This window comes from Podarcis raffonei, chromosome 11 (assembly GCF_027172205.1).
Source record: "Podarcis raffonei isolate rPodRaf1 chromosome 11, rPodRaf1.pri, whole genome shotgun sequence".
NCBI classification, from domain to species: Eukaryota; Metazoa; Chordata; class Lepidosauria; order Squamata; family Lacertidae; genus Podarcis; species Podarcis raffonei.
Window position 1 is genome coordinate 14823226 of NC_070612.1, and position 24902 is coordinate 14848127.

Below are 24902 nucleotides of genomic sequence, written 5' to 3' on the forward strand. Positions count from 1 at the left end.
GGGGGACTATTCAGGCTCAGCCTACCGTTGCCTCTGAAATAACTGCAGATGAAGGAAGAAAGAAAGATCTACCTTTCTCTAAGCCAATTCTCCCCACCCCAGCCTGACTGATAAGTTGGGAGGGAAGGAGCAAACAAAGAGCCAGTCATTTTCCTCTCCTCTGCAATTACACTTGTGTATGCATATAGATAACATGGAAGGGCCTAGCGATGGATTAAACAAGTTTCGAATTCTGGTCTCCAGGCATTAGCACATCAGGTGAATAGGTAGGGAGCTACAGTGACTTCATGACGCCACAATCTATACAGCCACAGCGTCTGCTGAAGGTGTACCAAAAGCTTGTTGGTGTTGCCTACTGTACTTCCAAACATAAACAGCAATCATCCATCCTCAAGTGGCTGTGTACATGCCTCAGGGAACATGCAGTTCACTAAGAACTTCCCAGCATATGGATAGAGCTGTTTAAGGAGACATTTGAAAGATTATACATTTTTTGTTGCAGCCTGCAGGAAGGCACTAGTCTCCAGACTGTCATTCCAGCAAGCTAACAAAATAGGTAGGAATCAGTGTTTTACTGAGCCAGTAGTCACTGACATCACGATGCAAGAACAGCAGCAGCACAGCATCCATTTTTTAAAAAAGTTATATACAGTCATACTTTGGTTTTCGAACAGCTTAGTTCTCGAACGTTTTGGCTCCTGAACGCCGCAAACCCAGAAGTGAGTGTCCTGGTTTGCAAACTATTTTTGGAAGCTGAACGTCTGACAGGGCTTCCGCGGCTTCCGATTGGTTGCAGGAGCTTCCTGCAGCCAATCAGAAGCTGCACTTTGGTTTCCAAACATTTTGGAAGTCGAACGAACTTCCGGAACAGATTCTGTTTGACTTCCAAAGTACGACTGTACTGTGTTTAAGCCCTTTGCCTTTATTTCCGAACTCTTAAGTTACATGCACTGGAAACTAAGTAGTTTGCAGGAAAAGGAAGTTCCATAGCAAATGATCCAAAACAGGATCCCTGAAGGAACTCACGCTCATTCTTTCAATTACTCAGGCATTTTGCTATTTTGTTATTGCTATTCACTAGTTGCTATTTTTTTAATGCCAGCTTTCTGCAAACTAAGATAGTGCACGAAAAAAAAATCAAAGCAACAACAGCATTATAAATAACATTTAAACGTATGTCTGTGAAAATCACATTTATCAGGGGAAATTGCCTTGTGAAAATTTGTATATGAGGCAAAACTGCACACATCACATGTATACAGCAGGAGAAATTTGCACACAAATGCTGAAGTATTTTCATTGGCAGGGGGGAATTCGCAAACTGATGTGAAAATGTGGATGACTGGACTGAACAAATAATGGGGAAAAATTTTAAGTTACTTGAAAGAACACTGTAAACAATTTAAAACATTAGCAGGATTTTGAGAACACTTGCAATGAACAGAGAACTATGATAAAAAAAATTGAGTTTTAAGAAAATATGGAGAATACAATACGATGCAGTTTGAAAATAATATCTGGGAAAACCATGGAGGGGTGGAGGGAAGTTCGGGGATTCTGAGAATCCTGTTTGTAAAATAATGATAATAATAATAATAATATTTTTTTATTTATACCCTGCCCATCTGGCTAGACTTCCCCAGCCACTCTAGGCGGCTTCCAACAAAATATTAAAATACCGTAATGAATCAAACATTAAACGTTTCCCTAAACAGGGCTGCCTTCAGATGTCTTCTAAAAGTCTGGTAGTTGTTGTTCTCTTTGACATCTGGTGGGAGGGCGTTCCACAGGGCGGGCGCCACTACCGAGAAGGCCCTCTGCCTGGTTCCCTGTAACTTGACTTCTCACAGTGAGGGAATCGCCAGAAGGCCTTGGCACTGGACCTCAGTGTCCAGGTAGAACAATGGGGGTGGAGACGCTCCTTCAGATATACTGGGCTGAGGCCGTTTAGGGCTTTAAAGGTCAGCACCAACACTTTGAATTGTGCTTGGAAACGTACTGGGAGCCATGATTATGATTTATGTATGATGATAAATATTAAAAGTGAAAATGAATTTTAAAATGTAAAAAGAAGAAGACTGGAAGAATGAGCAGCTGATACTGGCAGATCCCCAGCAATATGGAATGAGAGGGATAGGAAGCTCTTAACAACCTTTCCTTCACACCCGCTTGCTGGCACAAATGCAGTGCCACTCAGCATGCACAGAGAGCCTTTTCCTGTACTTTGGACTGCCTCAACAACCCACCCCTTTGTACATGTATGGATCTCCACTTTGGGGACAAAGGGCTTTTCAATAAGATGACATGTTCGAGCCTACCACGCGTATACAAAAATCAAGCAATGAAACTATACAAGACAGGCTACAGCTCATATATGTACGACTGAGTGTACCAACACAAGACTACCCAGACAGGTGGCGTTCACATTTATGAGTCTATTCCACATGCCACTGGAATTCTAAGAACCATGCACAATGCTTGCTGAAGAACAAATATTGCAATAATGGAGAAGGGTGTGGAAAAGTAAACACCAGATCTTTTTAAGTTTCGGAGCCTAAATGGAACAGGTATTCTCTCTCCTGCCTCCACACTTCTCCTGAACGTCTTTCCAATTCCAAACTTGCTCTAATCATCTTTTTCTCCCTGCCATTCTTCCTTCTATTGAGTGACAACAGTGCCCTCTGGGCACAGGGTGAGGACGCCAGAGGGAACCATATACTGAATGCTACCAATGCCCAAACTGGGTCACATTTGCCACCGATCTGAAAGGCAATTGAGGAAATGCCAAGTGGTGAAGACTCCCACAGGAAAAGAAGCTCTTCTGGTGCGTCACTAACACCTTCTCTACGGTACTGAATTACTTCTACCTCCTCCACGATCCTGATTTACCACTTAACTACCCCCGCCCTGGTCCAACTAACCCCAAGAAAACTTTCCCCACCAAGTACAGCAGCTGTTGCAAGAGTTGCCGCTGGAATCTGTTTCCTAGTTTACAACAACTTAGTGCCAGCAGCACAACCTAGGGTGCTGAGATCACAGATCCATACATCCCCAAGATCCGCAAAAGTACCATATTTTTTGCTCTATAAGACTCACTTTTTTCTTCCTAAAAAGTAAGGGGAAATGTGTGTGCGTCTTATGGAGCGAATGCAGGCAGCTATCACAGAAGCCAGAACAGAAAAAGGGATTGCTGCTTTCACTGCGCAGCGATCCCTCTTGCTATTCTGGCTTCTGAGATTCAGAATATTTTTCTTCTTGTTTTCCTCCTCCAAAAACTAGGTGCGTCTTGTGGTCTGGTGCTTCTTATAGAGCGAAAAATACAGTATTTATACACAGGCAAGTAGGTTGGGAGAGCTTTGGGCTTGTTGCTCTCAAAACAAAAAGCGCTTTTCGAACCAATGAGGTTTTCAAATGTAGTTTAGGATAAGGTATCATGGTCCCTTGACCAAAGGCAGTGCTTAGGGAGGCAAAAGTGATTGGCCACGCCTAAGGTAACTATTTGGATCCCGGCCTCTTATCATTTAACTAATAAGATTCTTAATCATTGCGATGGAGAGGGGGCAGGCAGAAAGAGATCAAATATATTACAGATATTGTGTTGCTGGAGAGGTGCAATTCCTGAATCAGTAGTAGAAGCGGCACGGTTGTCTCTCATTCACTAGAGCAGGGGTAGTCAACCTTTTTATACCTACTGCCCACTAATGCATCTTTCTTGATGGTAAAATTTCCTTACCGCCTACCAGTACACGATGGAAGGAGGATTCAGCTTGTGCCGTAGAACCCCCTACTGCCACCTAGAATCCTGAAACGCCCACTAGTGGGCAGTAAGGACCAGGTTGACAACCCCTGCACTGGAGTCAAGACACACATGCTCACCTAATATACAAGGCAGAGGAGTGTCTGTTCAGGTGGAATAAAGTTCAGATGGAATCTTGGAGAATCAGGTGGCAGTAGAGGAGTAGACATGATAAACTGCAGTTAAAAACTGAAGAAAAGATGCATTAAGGACTACAATGCACTCAAACGTCAGCCAGTGAAAAATGCAGCCACACAGGTAATGGCTGGTACCAGGAAGTTGATTCGGTACACTTCATGTGTATTGTACCAGTTGCACTGTGTGACAGTGTGTTCCCAGGCCCAACACAAAGTGCTGGTGGTGACATTTGAAGCCCTAAGAAGTTTGGGTGTGGGTTACTTGAAGGACTGCTTTCATTCTCACCAACCTGCCCTTATCATGCCATCCATCTCACAGGCCCCATTCACATACCCACCTATGAGAGCAAGCAGAATGGCAGGCACACAGGACAGGGCCTTTTCAGCAATGGCCCCACTTCCTGTGAAATATGCTTCCAAGTGAGATCGGGCTAGCCCTATCCCTACAAAATTTCAAGCAGGGTCTAAAGATATCTCTGACATTTTTATAGAATGGTTTTAAGTCATCTGGGGATATGGCAGGCTGTTTTATTCTATTCACGTTGTGTCATTTACACCTGCGATGGGCAGGCTCTTATTTGAAGGTGATGATTTTAAAACTAAAAGTAGGTTTAGCTTTCAGCTGTGTTTTGCTGCCTTAAACCACATTTGTCACACTTTCCGGCATTAAAATATGTTAAATAAAAAATTGATATTGAGAAAGAAAAGGAAGACACGAGAGAAAGCAGCTCTGGGCACAGACAGCAATTAGTTCCAGAAAGAATGATTGGCGGTAATGTTAAGAAGCAGATAAAGGAGGCCAAAAGTAAAATATAAAGACAGCAACACAAGATCTCTAAGAGTTTACATCAATCACAATATCAAGCAGCTAACACAGGCTGAATACATACTTCTACAGTTCCCTCTTGTCCATTTAATTCTTCACAAAAGGATCCGTCAGATATGCACAACATATTGAGGATAAGCAATTGCTCTTGTCATTTTGAGCAATCCCTAACCAAACAGCCTCATGGAATATTATCCTTCATTAAAGTTGTATTAGTTGCCTTTAATTGCTTAAAGATGTATTAATTGCTCCTGTAACAGGAGATTCTGCCAGAAAAAAAGAGTCCAATTTGCACAACCAGATATGCTTCGAAAATATTAACAAGAGTTCAAACCAGGTCAAGCACGACATTAACATGTGTCAAGCTGAAGATGAGTGTTCAGCGATCTTCCCAATTTATCACTTGGATCAAAATAAAGGCGACAGTATAACCAAACCCCAGAGCAGAACAGGACCGCCTTCGTGTATCACAGTCAATCTTGGCACTGAACTGGGAGATTCACAGGTTAGGCTTCTTCTACCTCCTTTTCTGAAGGCTGGTATCTCACTTCTGAAATAGCGTGAGCGACTCTATGGATTCTAATTTTACACCACGATAACAACCTTCTGTTAGCCCTAACTAGTATAAAATAGCACAGAAATACAAAACATAGGCTTCTGAACTTAAAAAGGATTTTGAAAGTCGATACGTTAAAATAATCTTATGATGAATTACACAGGTAATTTCTCCCACCAGTGTATTTCTAGCTGTAGTACTGACCAGTGCCTAAAACAAGGTGGAATTCAAAAGCCCAGTACCTTCTAACTCACCAACCCACGGCCAAACCCATCAAGTTGACAGTACCCTGCTTCCCAGACCCCTCTTATTTCTATCCTTAGCTGACAATCCTACTGCACATCTACTTAAAGTGTGTGTGTGTGTGTGTGTGTGTGTGTGCGCACACACACACACACACACACACATTCTCCTGTCAAATTGCTCAAGACTGTTCTCAGAAGTTTCAGTAAAAAAAAAAAGTACTTGAACAACATTTCTCTAAACGTTTCCCCTAAGGAGAAGGAACCAGATTTGCAAAGCTCCAGGCATCGATTGTGCATAAAACCCAAATGCAAACCAGGGAAACTTCAGAAGGAAGTTGGTTGATTTTTGCACCTCATAAACCATGAGCTAGGATTATGTCCACACGCCCTTCCGCTCTCAATCTATTTGCTCTTAAAATACCACTGAGATATAGATTTATGCATCCGCAGGCAGGTGCAGAACTAAGTTCGAAAGAAAGCAAGTCTTCCCAAGGCCATCTGATTATATATAAGCAGAGACCAGAAACCATATTTCCTAAAGGCTGTCAATCACCAAATCTCACGCATAGAGCGCAGAAAGAAAAAAAATGGGGAAAACAAACAGTGAAACTTATGAAACACCTGCAATTGTTCTTCCTGGAGCCAATATATGTTCCCCCGACCCACCTGTCGTTCTAAGATAAAAGAAAATGTTGGGACAGAATTGATGGTGGGGGTTGCCATAGCTGTGGTGGCCAAGGGACTGACATTGTAGGATTAGGTTCTCACATGCAGGGGGCCACAGCCACACCATACATCCAAAGCACTATTATACCAGTTTAGAACCAGCACCGAAATGGCAAGTGAAGAATCTGATCAAGGTAGCCTTACCCTTAAAGAACGCAAGTTGAACAAAACTGGTGCTATACAGTTCACTCCAAAGCTGCCCCAAAACACCACTAGTACCCTATTTGGACTCTGTTCAGCTCAACTTCATTATTATTGTTATTTTGTTTGTGTGCAAAAAAAGCATTTCCCTCCGGTTTTCTCCCTCCCTCACTTCAGCCAAAAAAACACCACATTCTGGTCAGCGCTTGAAGTGCGTTGGAGAGCAGGGAGGGAAGAGGGAGCTGGAATCACATGCCCTGAATTGCAGAAAGAAGCTTGAAAATCTAGTTTGGAGCTATCCAAAAGGCGTCTAAACAAAACAAAACAAAAAACCTATTTGTCTCCAAGTGGTTTACAGTTGCCAACTTTTTTGCAACACTGTCTGTCTGGAAGAGCCGTTAGACTGGATTAAACTTGACTTACCTGATGAGAAACTTGTCCAGAATTGGAGATACTAACGAAGCCACTCTTGACTGTTAAAAATGTGGAAAATGCATCCCTTACCAGAAGGTATGTGCGATTGTGCTACCTAACCTCCTTAGTTAGAGATCTGTGTGCCTATACAACAAATTACAATTCTATAAGCACACAGCAACATGCAAAAAACCAGGTAAGTGCAAGCATGCCAATATTCACTCAGCATAGAATCAAGGCACACCTAAGGCAGCTCAGGAAAACACACATCCTGTTATTTAATTTTATAACTATTTATTCAGGCTTTCCAACAGAAGCCTGGTGCCTTTTAACCATATTGGCAGCATGGATTGTTGATTTTAAGCCTGTTCTAGCAAACCAGGAAATTAAAAAAAACCTAAACAACAGCAACACTGACAGAACTGAGCTAAAGCTACTACCAGTCCAAGCCTGTCCACATTTTTCCCCGATTTGTACAAAATAATGGTACAAAATAAGATGGTTACTACTTCCAGCATTTACTTTTCTTTTTCACCTTACGTCTCTCCACATTATGTGTTCACAGGAGTTTACAGAACAAGAGCTTAGGTTAAATCACTATAAGACGATAAACAGACTTAGCCCCACAAAAACAAAGCAGCATCAAAACCCTTAAGAGAGGAATTAGCCAAAACACTCAATCTCACTGAAGCAGCAACTCCGGAAAAGGATATACAGTACAGTACTCTTCGTTTAGAGTCCAAATGATAGAAGTATAGCCATCAAGAACCCTGGGAAGGGTGTTCCCGAACAACTGCTTAGCTGCAGACTAGTACATCTGATGGCACTGCCAGCTAACAAAAGCTGCTGTTTTTTTCTTATGGCTCCCACGTGCTGAGGTAGTAATGAGAAAAACTTCAGACTCGCATGCTAGAGACAGACAAGATCATGAGGTGCTGTTGTTGTTTTTAGACCAACTGGGCATTTTAAGAGCATGAGCAGAGCAAAGAATAATGGGAAATGGCAGCAAAGCTGTCTGTTTGCAAATAGTGGCGACCAGCATCAGTCATAAGCGTGAATGCCTCTGCAATCCAAATCAGTGATTCAAATTTATAATTACCAAACAAAAATGGACCATTACTGTTGAATGCTACATAAATGACTTGAAGCTGGTCTGCTTTGGAGGCCCTGTTCCAGGTACCTGTATTGTTTTGAGGAGCATATGGCAAATGGTTAGGACCTCTGCCATAATGGCACCACGGTATCCCTTCCAGTGGCAAGTGAATATTAAAGGTCCAGCCGTGGCTGACTCTGGGGTTGCGGCGCTCATCTCACTTTATTGGCTGAGGGAGCCGGTGTACAGCTTCCGGGTCATGTGGCCAGCATGACTAAGCCGCTTCTGGCGAACCAGAGCAGCGCATGGAAACACCGTTTACCTTCCCGCCAGAGCGGTACCTATTTATCTACTTGCATTTTGATGTGCTTTCAAACTGCTAAGTGAATATTACTTTGTCTTAAAGGACAATTGGAGACTTTCCTCAGGATGGTGGAGGGCGTGTGTGTTGTGTCCCATTGATGTATTAATAATAATAATTTATTATTTCTACCCCACCCATCTGGCTGGGTTTCCCCAGCCACTCTGGGCGGCTTCCAACAAAGATTAAAAATACATCAAAATGTCACACAAAATGTCGAACATGTAGTGGTGGTAACACCCCCCCTTCTTCTGATAGGAAATGAGGGGGCAAAAAATGGGGGGGCAAGGAGCGTCAGTTGTGGGGGAGTGAGAAATGTCCCTATTTTCTTTCATCTGAGGAATGTTGGATGATATGAAAGTCTGAGACCAGAGAAGGCAAGGAAGAATGGGAGGCATACATTGTGTATGTGTGTGCAGTTCTCACTCAGGGCCACCAGTATGTAAATGAAGGATTGAAAACTGTCGCTCCTGATTGGTTAGCTAGTTGTAAGTTGTTACTGTTTCAAGTTACTTAGTATTATATAAAGCAGCCAGCTAGGCTGCAGTCATTCTGATTCCAGGAGCAGTTCTAACTACTGCAATAAAGAGCTGTGAATCCAACAGAGCTGTGTCCTTCATCCTTCTTTTCCGCTATTCAACACAAGGTGCAGGGAATCCGGAGCTGCAGAAAGCAAGTTCTCACAAAATCAACCCCAGCACATACATGCAAGTACTGACCAGAGTGAGCTCTGCCCAAAGAGCATGTTGGAGCCAAACTACTTTGCCAGAAATTAAAAAGCTTGGGTGCGACCACCAGCACCCGTAAACCTGCCTCTCATAAACAAGCAAGCAGAAGGTGACACTCCAGATGTTTCTCTTCTGAGTAACATCTGGCCATGCAGTGCATCTGCTGACCCATACTGTTCACAGCGCACGCGGATTCCACAAGCAGTTAGGCACATTTCAACAGGACGCACGTTCCGCTATTATATAATTAACGTCAGTCACATCTTGGCTCAGCCTAGCCAATTCACATAGACACCGGGGAGGAGGTTAACTAAAGGGTAGCGTGAAGCTTTGTCACTTGGAATGTGTCATGGAAAGTGTGCCTACAAAGCATGAATGCAGTTCGCTAACCAGCAATGCATCTGCCTAAAGAATGGAAGTCAGGGAAAAAAGAGGATCTGAGCAATTGGTACTGTCGTTTATCATCACATGGGAACAGATGTGCTCCTGTAAAAGGAAGCTAGCCTCATGTTTAAAGGGAGTGGCCTGGACCCAGACAGCAGGTAGACCTGCTTGTGCTTCTATGTGTAGCCCCTTGTTTGTAGCACAGGTGACCAGCATGCCTTGGGAAAGTGCAACTTCCACAGAAACGTCAGGATGTGTGGGAGCAGAGGAGGAAGCAGGCGTTCCAAGTCAGAGCATGCCCTTTTGAAAACAGTATAGTCTGAAGGTGGGATGATGCAACTTCAGAAATTAAGGTGTAGCGAAATACCAGGAAGAGAAAACATTTATTTCCACAAACAGGAGTGTTGGACAAAAAAAGAATATACAGTGGTACCTCAAGTTACATACGCTTCAGGCTACTCTGCTAACCCAGAAATAGTACCTCGGGTTAAGAACTTTGCTTCAGGATGAGAACAGAAATCGTGCTCCGGCGGCGCGGTGGCAGCAGGAGGCCCCATTAGCTAAAGTGGTGCTTCAGGTTAAGAACAGTTTCAGGTTAAGAACGGACCTCCAGAACGAATTAAGTACTTAACCCGAGGTACCACCGTATATATATATTTTAAAAAAGAATACAATGCAGTTAAATCTTCAGTCTTTTCAGATCCACTTTTATTTTAACACTACCTACAACATGGGATCCACTTTTAATATTTGTATCATGCATACCTGATGTTGCCCTTCACTTTCCAAGGTGAACAGATGCAAATGAGGGCAGGGATATTGTACCTGTAACAGCTTAGCAGAGGGAGGAATTTTGGCAGCTACAGCTTCTCTCAAACCCAGCTTAATGAGTCGCACCTGCCAAAATTCTCCTTCATAAATCTTAAAAGATAAAAGAGCCCTGTGCTCATTTGCTTCTGGTCTGTCTCCCCTTGGCCTTCTCTCCCCAACTCTATTTTTTTTTCTTATTTAAATGTTGTGTCAGTTGTACCATGCTTGTTTATTACTATAGTAATTCTAATAAAAATGTTATTATTTGTACCCCGCCCATCTGAGAGCTTGAAACCAAGTGAAGATGTCTGGGTACCATCATCTCACCTGAGATCTGCACCATCTGGAGGTGCATGTTCGGGAATCCTTGGATTGTGGCTGTTTTCCCACGCTAATACCACAACCTGTAGAATACTGCCTGAGATCTAGGAGCATATGGCGGTATACAAATTTATTTAATCAATTAATTGATAATATATCTCAGCTCCTCTGAAGTCACAAAATGTTCAGGAATGTTTTAATAGCTAAACAGTCAATCCAATTGTTCAGCAGGACACATGGTACCTGCAACAATATTAAAGAGCCATTAAATGCAATCTTGTTGTCTTGTGCTTCCTAAGACAAACCAGAAACTGAGAAGCCACTGCTTAAAACTTTTAACGAAAATGAACTGAAAGTTGTGTGGGAAAGCAAAGATGCTGTGATCCAACACGGTCTGTCCTGATGGATTTGTAGTATGGTGACAGCAGTCACGAAATAAAAGACGCCTGCTCCTTGGGAGAAAAGCGATGACAAACCTAGACAGCATCTTAAAAAGCAGAGACATCACCTTGCCAACAAAGGTCCGTATAGTTAAAGCTATGGTTTTCCCAGTAGTGATGTATGGAAGTGAGAGCTGGACCATCAAGAAGGCTGATCGCCAAAGAATTGATGCTTTTGAATTATGGTGCTGGAGGAGACTCTTGAGAGTCCCATGGACTGCAAGAAGATCAAACCGATCCATTCTGAAGGAAATCAGCCCTGAGTGCTCACTGGAAGGACAGATCCTGAAGCTGAGGCTCCAATACTTTGGCCACCTCATGTGAAGAGAAGATCCCCTGGAAAAGACCCTGATGTTGGGAAAGATTGAGGGCACAAGGAAAAGGGGAAGAGATGGTTGGACAGTGTTCTGGAAGCTATGAACATGAGTTTGACCAAGCTCTGGTCCATGGGGTCACAAAGAGTCAGACACGACTAAACGACTAAAGAACAACAACCACTGGAGGACTGATTGCATTAGGGCTAAGACAAGGAGGAGTCACACTGAAGACTAATATATTTACTGCAGAATAAGCTTCTGGACCAGAGCTCACATCATGAGACACATGAAGGGCATCTTATATCCTCACTTATGGGAATCATTCTGCCCATCCCAATGTGGCAGGATTAAAATAGGCATTAAACCATTTAGGGAACTAAAGGAAAACATTAAGCAAGACAATAAACTTCAATAACCATATAAATAAATATGCAGAGATGCTGTATGTTGATTTAGTGGGCTACCACTAAGAGAAACAATCTGTACATATTTTGTGGAAGTGGATTATATTATGGAACTGAAAAAACAGACTGCAGTCATCTGCTTAATTTGTGCATTTTTAAAAAAGAATAGGGATGTGGATTCTTTTCTTGCATCATAAAGTATCTGATTGATGGCACTGAAGGTTAATGCACTGTTCACTGTACACAGTTAAAGATATTTATAAAAAGCATAACCAGATTTAATTTTTTGAAACTTTGTCTTACTATACATTTGCACCTTTATTTACATTACATTGCTTCAATGTACACTGCTAAATATATGGAAGACTTTCCATTATTTTGGTTTTCAAATCCACAGGTGCATTTTTGATTGTGCCTTGTAATCAAGTCTAAAGATGTGTTTAGCATGCATTTTAACAAAGAATTAACAACAGCACAGTCCTAATTGTGTCTATTCAGCAGGAAGTTCCTACTGAATTCAGTGGGGCTTATTCCTGGATAAATGGAGTTACAATTACAGTCCCAGTTTCCAATCTAATGCTAGATCTATAGCAGTACTGTGGCTTTCTTCTTGCTATAAATCATTTAGATTTCTTATAGACGTGATTTAATTGTTGACTTTTTTGCCCAGCAGAACAGAATGCTTATTATATAAAGAGCAGGGAAGAAAAAGATATAGTAAATAGGGAATTACTTCCCTTGGGGCAGAATGAAATGGGGCTAATTAAAAGTCTCTTCCAGCACTAATGAGAACGCATGCAGCATTCAAGTCAGTTATGCACCTATACAAACTTTCCAGGGCTAAAATGAAGTTGCAAGACAGCTGTCTAATGATTTCTTACTTGCAAATTGCTGTAGACATCAGGAAGTATATAAGTACCTGCATTGAAACTTCATGTAGAAAGGATCAGAAGCAGTCTGTTACAGCATTGCACAGGATGCTTTAAAGCAGGAGTGGAAAGTCTGTTGTTCTCCAGATGTTAAACCCCCACATCAGCCCCAACCAGCTTAGCCAGTGTTCAGCAGGGCCAAGAACATCTGGGGGCACAGGTTCCCTATCCTTGTTTTAAAACTGCACTTACTGACAGTTCTAGAAGAGAGTTTGAGACTGTTCCTACTGAACACTATCATGCTACAAATGGTTCAAAGCCTAATTAGCACAAATTTCTACCACCGTGCCTGGAGACAGGCAATTAGGTTGTGTATCCACAGCAGTGACCAGAGGAAGAATGACCACTGGGAGGAGTGGAAAGAAGAAACGCCATGGTGCATCTGCAGCAGCACAACTGGATGCCTTCATCTGCCCCAGCTGCAACAAAACATGTTTCTACAGCCACAGCAGCTGCTGTAACCTTACAACAATTTGACTTCACCCACAAAAGCACACTTCTCCACTCCAGAGATGGACAGATACCAGCAAGCCATCAGCAATCATTCCTGGTCACCTAAACTGTGTCACCAAGTAATTTCTGCCCCCTTCATAGTCAATGTTTCTGCCAGCAATGATCAGTTGTTGTGGTGGTTTTTGTGGTAACCATAAGCTAAAATACATTTTTATTTGTCCAAACTTTTGGATCATAAGTGACTTTGTCTTTTACTGTCCCATCAGAGAATATATATTGCTGATGATGATTTAACTGTGATTTTAATCATTATTTTATTATTGTATGTTTTACTAAGTTTATTATATATTTAAAAAGTACACAGTCTCACTTTGTGTTCTTTCACCAAACATTTCCCACCATGACCTTTATAGAAAGTAAACATTAAGTAATACAATGGACAATATGCTTTGCAGCAGAATGAATGTTTGGCTTAGCATGTCATCTGCAACCCCTGCTTGTGGTTCAGCTCTGTCCTCACTGTAGCCAAGGTTTCTTCTCGACTACTGCTTCTGATAAGTGAGGAGAGCACTTAACCACAAGCCCAGATTCAGACAACATGCTAAGCCAAACCTTGGCATAGCTCAGGGAAGCTCAGGAACAGAGGAGCAAAATGGCAGTAAGCCATGGTTTGGTTTACCAAGTCATGGAACCAATTCCAGCAAGTTATCAAACCAGATCCTCTTCTCTGCAGGCTGTAGTCCTAATGAAAACGGCCAAAGAACCCAGACGAGGTTGCTAACCACACAATTAGAGTAACGTGTAGCTTTTGCCTGAAAAGGACTCGTGAAAGTCAATTAATCATTCATACATGGTTTTCCCTGATCAACTTGGCATGCACCAACAGGACTGAGCAGATAGCAAGATATCACATAAAAGTGAGATAAGATATATTGGGACCATTCAAGTACTGGACAAACTGAAAACGCCTATGACGCATGAAAAGGGATAGGTGGTTTGTGCACTTTAACAGCACTTTCCCAACTGTATTCCCTTGTACGAGAAACGTCGCTACTGCAAAGAGGCAAAACGTTTGAACTTTACACTTGTAAAGTTCAACAGAAACCAAACCAGTTCTGAAGACATTCATAGAATCATAGAGTTGGAAGAGACCACAAGGGCCATCGAGTCCAACCCCCTGCCAAGCAGGAAACACCATCAGAGTGAGGCATCTGATCATAGCCTGCATTTAATCAAGGCTTATATTTTGATCAGATTCCTGTATTCTAAAAATGACCTTAAAGAAATATATATTTGTAAATGTTTGTATCTCTCATGCCAGGCAGAAACCATACTCTGGCAGCTGTTTATCTTCTTGATCAAGGGCCCCCCTGATCTATAGCAGTGTCTCAGGGTTGTAAAAGGAAAAAACAGGCGGGGAGCAAAAGGTCACACTGACCATACAAATTATAGAATACAATCAAGGTTGCAAAAACATTATTGTGCCTCCCATTAAACTTGAGCCACATCTTCCTAAGGTTAAAAGGGCAAATAAACAGCAGCTAGACCAGGCAAAGCAGCTCTCTGAAACTGCTTTGAATCTTTAGAATTTAGAATTTAGCTTAGCTTTTACTAAGTTCCCTTTCTTCTAAAAAAACTATACATGTTATGAAATATATTGGCTTAAATGTAATTATGCAAAGGAATTAGAAAGTAAGAAATGTTAAATAGAATCATAGAAGAGTTGGAATAGACCATGAGGGCCATTGGGTCCGGACCCCTGCCAGACAGAGAGACGCCATCGGAGCACTCCTGACATATGGTTGTTGGGCCTCTGCTTAATGACCTCCAAAGAAGGAGATCTTTCATTGATGATGTGTGAGGAGGTGAACCCAAAATATCTGTTTAAGATAAAATTAGCCACCATCTGTTTTGGAGTGAATAGGGCAATAGGGCAAAAGATGAAATGTTAGTTAAGGCGCCTAGTCTAGGGCAAAAGGTTATCTGGTAATTAAGGTGCCTGGTCGAGGTAAATGTAAGATATATGACTACTTATTTGCCATTTATAAATAGAAGAAAATATAGCTCTTTGTCTCCCATAAAAGGTAATAGGAAATGGGTGTATCTTTTATGATTGGTTCTAGCAAACAGCCAATAGGAATTTCAACCAGGCTGATTGGACAGAGGCAGCCAAAGGAGGAGCAAGGGGGCTGAGCTGAGGGAATATAAGTGCTGGCCATAATGGCAGAAGGCCAGGCCAGAGCTTGGTAACCATATACCACTGTGCCTCTTATTTATTTGTCCGACAAATAAATTATTATTTTAATTTCTCTATTGCTGCGTTGAATATTTCATTCCAGCTAAGCGTTAACCACAAGCAGGGTGCTACAAGAGCACTCCTGACATATGGTTGTCAAGCCTCTGCTTAAAGACCTCCAAAGAAGGAGACTCCACCACACTCCTTGGCAGCAAATTCCACTGTCGAACAGCTCTTACTGTCAGGAAGTTCTTCCTAATGTTTAGGTGGAATCTTCTTTCCTGTAGTTTGGATCCATTGCTCCGTGTCCGCTTCTCTGGAGCAGCTGAAAACAACCTTTCTCCCTCCTCTATGTGACATCCTTTTATATATTTGAACATGGCTATCATATCACCCCTTAACCTCCTCTTCTCCAGGCTAAACATGCCCAGCTCCCTTAGCCGTTCCTCATAAGGCATCATTTCCAGACCTTTGACCATTTTGGTTGCCCTCCTCTGGACACGTTCCAGTTTCTCAGTGTCCTTCTTGAACTGTGGTGCCCAGAACTGGACACAGTACTCCAGGTGAGGTCTGACCAGAGCAGAATACAGTGGCACTATTACTTCCCTTGATCTAGATGCTATACTCCTATTGATGCAGCCCAGAATTGCATTGGCTTTTTTAGCTGCCGCGTCACACTGTTGGCTCATGTCAAGTTTGTGGTCAACCAAGACTCCTAGATCCTTTTCACATGTACTGCTCTCAAGCCAGGTGTCACCCATCTTGTATTTGTGCCTCTCATTTTTTTTGCCCAAGTGCAATACTTTACATTTCTCCCTGTTAAAATTCATCTTCTTTGTTTTGGCCCAGTTCTCTAATCTGTCAAGGTCGTTTTGAAGTGTGATCCTGTCCTCTGGGGTGTTAGCCACCCCTCCCAGTTTGGTGTCATCTGCAAATTTGATCAGGATGCCCTTGAGTCCATCATCCAAGTCATTGATAAAGATGTTGAATAAGACTGGGCCCAAGACAGATCCCTGTAGCACCCCACTAGTCACTCTTCTCCAGGATGAAGAGGAACCATTGATGAGCACCCTTTGGGTTCGGTCATTCGTGTAAAGCCAAAGGCTGCATCTCTCAAGAATGATTTCTTAATATTACTGATGGGAACAACCTGTTCTATGCACAGAAGTAAAGCGCTGAGACCTTTAAAAAATTAGAGGAACAGGTAGGGTTGGGGATATATGTGCATGCAGAGACCTTTGACTTTTTGTGCAGCCTAGCGCACAAAGCTAAGCATCACGTCTGTTGCTCTGCGCACTTTTGCCTATGGCCCCACCAGTGTTACATATGAAAGCTAGGAGCAAAACGGCACCTTAAATCTAGGTTATGGGTGCAACAATGGAATGTCTAGGCATGCTTTTTAATAACAAGAATACAAAGCTGAAAATAAATGAACTGCGGCTAAAATATTATGTTCTTTTTTCACATGGTTGAGTCCTTCCCCTGCCCACCCCCTAATATTCTTAAGAGGGTCTCTTCTCCAGTCTTCAGACAGTAGCTGGAAGTGGGGCAGCAGGAAAAACTCTTCCTTTCCTTCCATTATGCAGTTTTAATCTGAAATCTTAGGTGCAGTACTGTGCCCAGGGCTCAGAAATTGCTGGCCCAATGATATTTTCTGTTGCAAAATGCACCTAGAACAATGAGAGTTTCGAACACTGGGCCCTGCCCACCACAGGCAAGTGGCCCCTGGAAGTTTGCCTTTGAGGGAATGTGGCCCTTGTGCTGAAGAAGATTCTGCACCCCTGTTCTATAGCTTTTTTATTATTATTGCAGAGTGTGTCTATTGAGATCAGATATTTATCAAGGGAAGGAGACAATAGTTTCGTCGTAATTTCACTGTGTTTAAAAACACAGCAGTAAAAACTCATTTAACTTGGAATGGTGTCATCGACAAGGACGAAGCCAAGAACAGTTGAATGGGGTTTTGTACTCTTAAAAAAAAAAAGAAAGACACACACACACAGCTGCTTCACAATCAAATCTGTCATCTCAGTAAAGAGCTCTCAGGCTACAGCAGAAACTGCAAAATTAACGAGGAGGCCAAGACATTTGGCAGGCAAGTAGCTCACCTAAGTCTTCATTGTAACCTGCAAGCCTGGGGACTAGAACATTGGTAGATTGCCCAAGGGAAAACAAGTTTTAAAGATTGAATAAAGTTAAGGTTGCAAGGTTGAGCAGCAATTAGGGAGCAAACTTCCGAACAAGACACTAAAGGTGCAATCCTACAGCTGGCATTTAGGAACACAGGAAGCTCCCTTATGCAGAGTGATTGTACTATGGCAACTCTCAGTATTGTCTACGTTGACAAGCAGTAGTTCTTTGGGATTTTGTGGTGGTTTTCCCCAGTCCTACTTGTACGCTCAGATGCTCTTCTGCAAAAGCAGAGCCCTTCACCCATCTGTAGGAAGGATATAAGTGCTGTTCTGCTGGTGGTGAGAGAAGCCTGATGTGAGGATGGAAAGCTCTCCCACCAGCAACGCTTCACCGTCGATGAGAGTTTAAGAAGGCTTACTGAGGCAAATAAGAACCTGCAGGATCCTAAAACCTGTTTGTTTCCTGATATGCCCTGCAAAGGAGCCCTCAACAATGCCAGCCATAAACCCTGCAGTGCTAATTTCCTTGCACTACCCACAGGAGGAGGAAAATGTGGGGAGAGAAAGGAAGGGTAAGTGAAGGTCACACACATCCTCCCTGCCCTAGCTGCAACAAGACAGCAGGACCCACAAACACTGGCACCCGAAACTTGGAACAATAAGATGGAGGACACCTGGATGGACAGCAGTACATGTGAAAAGGATCTAGGGATCTTAGTAGACCACAAGCTTAACGCAAGTCAGCAGCGAGATGCAGCAGCAGAAAAGTCTAACGCTATTCCAAGCTGCATCAACAGAAGTCTAGTGTCCAGATCAAGAGAAGTAATGTTGTTGTTTAGTCGTTTAGTCATGTCCGACTCTTCGTGACCCCATGGACCAGAGCACGCCAGGCACTCCTGTCTTCCACTGCCTCCCGCAGTTTGGTCAAACGCATGCTGGTAGCTTCGAGAACACTGTCCAACCATCTCGTCCTCTGTCGTCCCCTTCTCCTTGTGCCCTCCAGGAGAAGTAATAGTATTGCTTTATTCTTCCTTAGCGAGACCACACCTGGAATACTGTGTCCAGTTCTGGGCGCCACAATTCAAGAAGAATATTGACAAGGCAGAACATGTACAGAGGAGGGTGACCAAGATGACCAAGGGTCTAGAAAACAAGCCTTATCAGAATGCATGGGGGAGTTGGGGATGTTTAGCCTGGAAAAGAGGAGGCTGAGATATGATAGCCATCTTCAGATATCTAAAGGGCTGTCACATGGAAGATGGAGCAAGCTTGTTTTCTCCTGCTCTGGAGAGTACGGTCTGAACCAATAGGGTTAGGGTGACTCTTGGGGTCCCTTCCAACTCTACAATTCTGTGATTCTATGATTTAACAGATGTCATTTGGCTTTGCATACTGATTTTATACTATAAATAGACTAGATCTGGGTAATCAGCAACCAACCTTTCTTCCCAAGGTAATACTGCTTTGAGGTATCACAAGATCTACTCAGACTGGATTAAAACAAAGCATGAATCACTCATACCTTGTTTGCTTTGGTTCTACTATTTTTAAGTCAGATGTTTTTGGCGTGTGAGAAATATCAAATATTGTCTCATAAACGTGCTCTAAAGAATTATACAAGGCTTGTGTGAACTGTGACTAATTCCTAATTACTGGTCTTACGTGAGAAATTTTCCATTCCCAATCCAGTGCTTTTTACAACAATGGAATCTGACGGCAGCTTGAGAGAATGGCCACATTTCATATGCCTGGCCACGGCCTCATCATTTTTATCTATCCCCTCTCCTTTTTGGAGTTTGGTACCACAGGATGTGATGATGGCCACTAGCTTAACTGGTTATATAAAAAAAATAGATCATAAGCCCTTCCATGGCTATTAGTTATCACAAGTCTATGGAAGTGCCACATACCATCTGAGGGCTGGGTCCAGCTAATCTCTATTCAGTGAAGACCCACTGAAATGAATGGACCTAAAGTTAGTAATATACAGCAATATCAATGGGTCTAGTCCAACTACAGCTTGTTTGGATGCCACACAAAATTTGGATGTCAGGAACACTAAGTCATAGTTTAGTGTGACACATATATGCCACAGTAAACCTCAGGCTTGTGTACTCTCATCTCCTCCTCTAATGCAGTCAATGGAAGTTTTCAAGCTTTTGTTATCACAGCAACTCTTCCCTACTACTGTGGAAAAAACACGCTGGTGTGAAACATCTCCAAGTGACTGCATAAATTAAGTCTTTTGCAATAATGAATTTAGGAGTGGAACACAAAATCCATAACCAGTCAGAAAGTATACATGTGTTTAAAAAACAAAACAGAGGATAGTTAGCAGAAATTCTTATACAATGTTTCATTATGGACACGTCTGTGTGCAGTGTTATGCATGACCAAACAATGTACATATTGAATATATCATGCTAAATTTCCAAGTGACTGGAAGACAAGAGAGTAAGCTTGCTTTCTTAAATGAAAACTTTGTTGGTTTCTCTCCAGTGCAGTATCGCACCAGCCTACATAGATTAACCCTTGGGATTCTTCACATTCAAACACTAGTTTTCCAGTGCAGATTAAGACAGAGTTAAGCAACAGGAACAGAGAACAGAAATGCTGTATATATGTCTGCTTATGTTTGTATTCTGAAGGGGGAAATATTCTGTGACCAAGGAAGCTCAAGGAGTTGTTCCTGCCATGATGTTGCAAGCCTGGTTAGCGGTGCGGCAAGATGACAGGTTCTGAGAGGAGAGAGAGAGAGAGATACGATTGCATTGAGAATTCATTAGGTGAAGATGGAATGAAAGGAGACTCTGATTGGCCAGAGGTTCTAGTTGCTTGAGAGTTAACTGCCGGTTGAGGGAGAGGTAGTTGAGATTTTGTCAGCTAAGGAGTTTGGGGGAGAATGGATTTGATGAGGGTAATGTGAAAAATAGACCAGAGATGAGCTGAGGAGAAATATTGAGGCCTGAACTGAATACCCAGTTTCTTATTAATACCTTTTTTGGTGAAGACCTGGAGAAGGGAGCCAGTGACTGAGTTGGTCCGAACAGCTGCCCTGTGTACCAGAGGAAAGTGACAGCAGCAGGTTTTTAAAATCTTCCTAAACTATCCAAACAGTCAGGAATACAGCTAGAGGAGTTTTGGGGTACAGAGGCAGATTGTCCCCAGTAGCTGGACAGGGCTGTGGGAGTATTTGGTCAGGGCGGAGGTATAAGGGCCTGAGGTAAAAGCCACTTGGAGGCAGGTGTCAGCAACAGTGTCTCCCGGGTCTTCAGAAACAGTCAACAAGCACCTTTATGATCCCAATATAAATATTCCCTTGTGTACCTAATATTCCTTTAATAAACCAACCATCTTAGTGTAAAGTTTATCCTGTCTCTAGCAATTGGTGTCAACCTAAGCTACCAGGTGGTTCTGAAAGCATTCTGAGTGAACTGATGGCACCAGAAAATTTAATAAGTGAGTGCACATATCTCTACTTTTGTTTACTCACAAGTGAGGCCAGGGGAACTGAGTATCCCTGACAATAGTAAAAAAAGGTTTCTTTTTAAATCCTAATGCAGGACTTATAAAGTGCTCAGAGCTGATGTGGGCTGTCTTCCAATCATCGTGCCTCAGCTTATTAAGTCAATATATGCACAAGTCTTTTATTTAACCATATTTTTAACATTTTCAATTTTGACTCCCTTCCCCCTCTTTCTGCAGTTCCTTACATTTATTTTCATCCTTTCCTGCATACTCCAAATTGCCTTATTCTTTTAATCATCTACAGTATTCTATATATCTCATTCATATATATATACATATACATATATATATATATATATATATATATATATATATATATATATATATATATAAAAGTGCAGGTTTTTTTACAACAATCCTGCCAATGTCTTGATCTGATTACAGTTTGTAAATACTCAATAAACCACTTCCATTCCTTTCTTTAAAAATTGTTATCTTGATTTCTTCTCCCCCTAGTAAGTTTCATCATTTCTGCATATTCCATTAGCTTCTGTATCCAGTTGTCGGGAAGATATATATGCACGAGTCTTTTCCCACACATGTAGCCTGTTCACTATAACCTGAAGCTGAACAGGAAAGTTTCATTAACCACAGTTTAGTGTTGCTCCAAACTGGGAAACTATGGTCACCAGCTTCAAAGCAAGCCAGGCTCTTAAACCATGGTTTAAAGTTGATGAAAGATCCTGGCTCCTTCTGTAGCTGGTGACTATAGTTTACCACAGGAGTGTGAAACTATGGCTAATTAGAGGCTTCCTAGTTTAATCACAGCTCGTGCCAATGGAAGCAAAAGGCTCGTGCATACCTTGGCTTACTAAGACAAAGTGGCTAACAGCTGGTCTATTTTCCTACCCCGCATACAAACTCAAAAAACAGTAACATTAATTGGGTATGGAGAGGTGTTTCAAATGGTTTAAACAAGCAAGTTAACAAAACAAAAAAATCCCCAAACAGCCACAAACTATTATTCCTTATCCTCTCTGTTTCAGGTGCAATACAAACTATGCCAGCCTAAATTATTCTAAAGGAATCTGAAAGAAACTGCCACATGGAGTCATTTTACAAGCAAATATCCCAGAGACAAGCAAATAGCCTGTAGCCACATAAACAAGAGGTGGTAAGAAGTAAATTTTTGCTCTGCCCCTTCAAACTACACTGATGTTGTTTGATGGAAAATAACCCACTTTCGCTTCGGAATAGTACTTTGTGTTTACATGTCATGTCTACCATGGAAAGATCTAAAGCTCTGGGCAAACAGTGCACATATTTGAAGAAGGATGCTCTGAATTCTGGAGTAAAGGGTGGAATCTCCAGACTAACCACACTCTGCAGTCTGGTTGTGACCTGCTTGAATTCCTGCTCTAGTGAATCACTTATAGATATTCGGTGTTGTTCTGGCCCAAGCAATATCCAACCAGGAAGGGGTCATTTTTATCTACCACACCTGGAACACGTATTTCAATCACAGAATAAAGGTTAAAGCACATAACAAGCATAGCTAATGCCCAAGGCAAGGAGCCTACTCACATTTTCTTGGAAATAGATGCCATTAAGCACAGGGAGACTTATTTCCAAGTAAACATTCTAAGGAACAAGTTATTAGCTGATTCTTGCGTCGCAAGGGGTTGAGCTAGATGACCCTCAGGGTTCTTTCCAGCTCTACAATTCTATGTTTGATGCATTACTGTATTTTAATATTTTGTTGAAAGCCGCCCAAAGTGGCTGGGGAAGCCCAGCCAGATGGGAGGGGTATAAATAATAAATTATTATTATATTATTATTATATTATTATTGTTCTATCTGCACCATGCACCTCAACACCCCATTCAAGGAAGATCCATGCCAGTAGTAGTACGTATATTGAACTAACAATATTGTCTGTTTTTCAGTTGCAGCATTCCAAATAGTGAAATCCCTCTCTAGAGAGATTTGGCTAGTTATTAGAAGCTGCTTTTGGGGTAGAATGCAGATATAGGAGCTCTTAAACCAACTGATTTCCATACAGGCGACTCTCAGCTTACATGGAGGTTATGTTCTGGGGATTGTACATAAAGTCCAAATTGTGTATAGTCAAAACATATTGGGTTCAATGGCTGGTGGGATACCCAAAGCCTTTTCCCTCCAAATGCCCATTCCATTCTCTTTATCTTACCCAGCACATAAAGACAAAGACAAGCTCCTACCACAGAAAATACTCTTTTCCTCGGGGCCACCTGACTAATCTTTCAATGCAGTGAGGCTGCAGGTGACGGTCTAAGGCAGGTGTATAGCCTGCGGCTGCCCAGCTCTTGGACTCCAACTTCCTTCAGCCCCAGCCAGTGTGGCCAATGGTTGGCGATGATGGGAACTGCAGTCCATCAACATCTGGAGGGCCACAGGTTCCCCATCCTTGGCTGGTTGGGCCTGATTAAAGCTGGTGTGCCAAACATCAAGAGCGCACCAGGCTGGAAAATGACTGCTTTCGGTATTGTGTATACCTGAAAGGATAGAGGTAGAAAATGGTGGATTCCACTACAGAGGTACCTCGAGTTACAGATGCTTCAGGTTACAGACTCCGCTAGCCCAGAAATAGTACCTCAGGTTAAGAACTTTGCTTCAGGATGAGAACAGAAATCGTGCTCTGGCAGCGCAGCAGCAGCAGGAGGCCCCATTAGCTAAAGTGGTGCTTCAGGTTAAGAACAGTTTCAGGTTAAGAATGGACCTTCGGAACGAATTAACCCGAGGTACCACTGCATTAGGGGGACGCAGGTGGCGCTGTGGGTAAAAGCCTCAGCGCCTAGGGCTTGCCGATCAAAAGGTCGGCAGTTCGAATCCCCGCGGCGGGGTGCGCTCCCGCTGCTCGGTCCCAGCGCCTGCCAACCTAGCAGTTCGAAAGCACCCCCGGGTGCAAGTAGATAAATAGGGACCGCTTACTGGCGGGAAGGTAAACGGCGTTTCCGTGTGCTGCGCTGGCTCGCCAGATGCAGCTTGTCACGCTGGCCACGTGACCCGGAAGTGTCTCCGGACAGCACTGGCCCCCGGCCTCTTGAGTGAGATGGGCGCACAACCCTAGAGTCTGTCAAGACTGGCCCGTACGGGCAGGGGTACCTTTACCTTTACCTTTTACCACTGCATTAGAAACTGAATAGTAAGTCCTTTCTCATTTGTCCATGGAGCATAAACAAAAAATCTGCTTTGATCCAAATTGAGAACAACAACAACCTGGCTATGTTTTAAGTCGGAGAGATGTACACAACCCCCGCTGTTTGGTATATTAATTTACCTGCTGAATACATAGGTAAATCAAGAAACTAAACAGCGTATCTGGGGCTGTGTACACCTTACCAACTTAAAACATAGCTAGGTGGTTCTTCTTCTCAATTTGGATCAAAGTGGGGGGGTAGAGAGAAACACATCAAAACTTTGAGCTTTGAAGTTCTTACAATCCAGCTGTAATATAAACTTTATGAAATAAATAAATAGAGTACAGTATTTAATAAGAAATGACAGGACAGATATGGACAGGTATTTTAATACAGTGGTACCTCGGGTTAAGAATTTAATTCGTTCTGGAGGTCCGTTCTTAACCTGAAACTGTTCTTAACCTGAGGTACCACTTTAGCTAATGGGGCCTCCCACTGTGCCGCCGCCGCGCAATTTCTGTTCTCATCCTGAAGCAAAGTTCTTAACCCGAGGTACTATTTATGGGTTAGTGGAGTCTGTAACCTGAAGCGTTTGTAACCTGAAGCATCTGTAACCCGAAGTACCACTGTAATAATAATTAATTAAATAGGCCGAAGGCAGTAAATTAGTGCCACCCTGTGTCATATTCCCAGGAAAAATAAAATCTGAGCCCCAGATCCTACTCCTGAAACTAACTCACAACTCTCTCTCTCTCTCTCTCCCTCTCTGCCTTTGTGTCTTCAAGCTAGAGCTCCGGCTTTCTCTG

At 42.5% G+C, this 24902-nt stretch overlaps 1 protein-coding gene across 1 annotated transcript in view; it reads right to left on the reverse strand.

Annotated features, from left to right (window-relative positions):
* Window positions 1-24902, reverse strand: part of ATP8B1 (ATPase phospholipid transporting 8B1) — a 71427-nt gene that overhangs the window by 45197 nt on the left and 1328 nt on the right. The gene's annotated exons all lie outside the window — the stretch shown is intronic.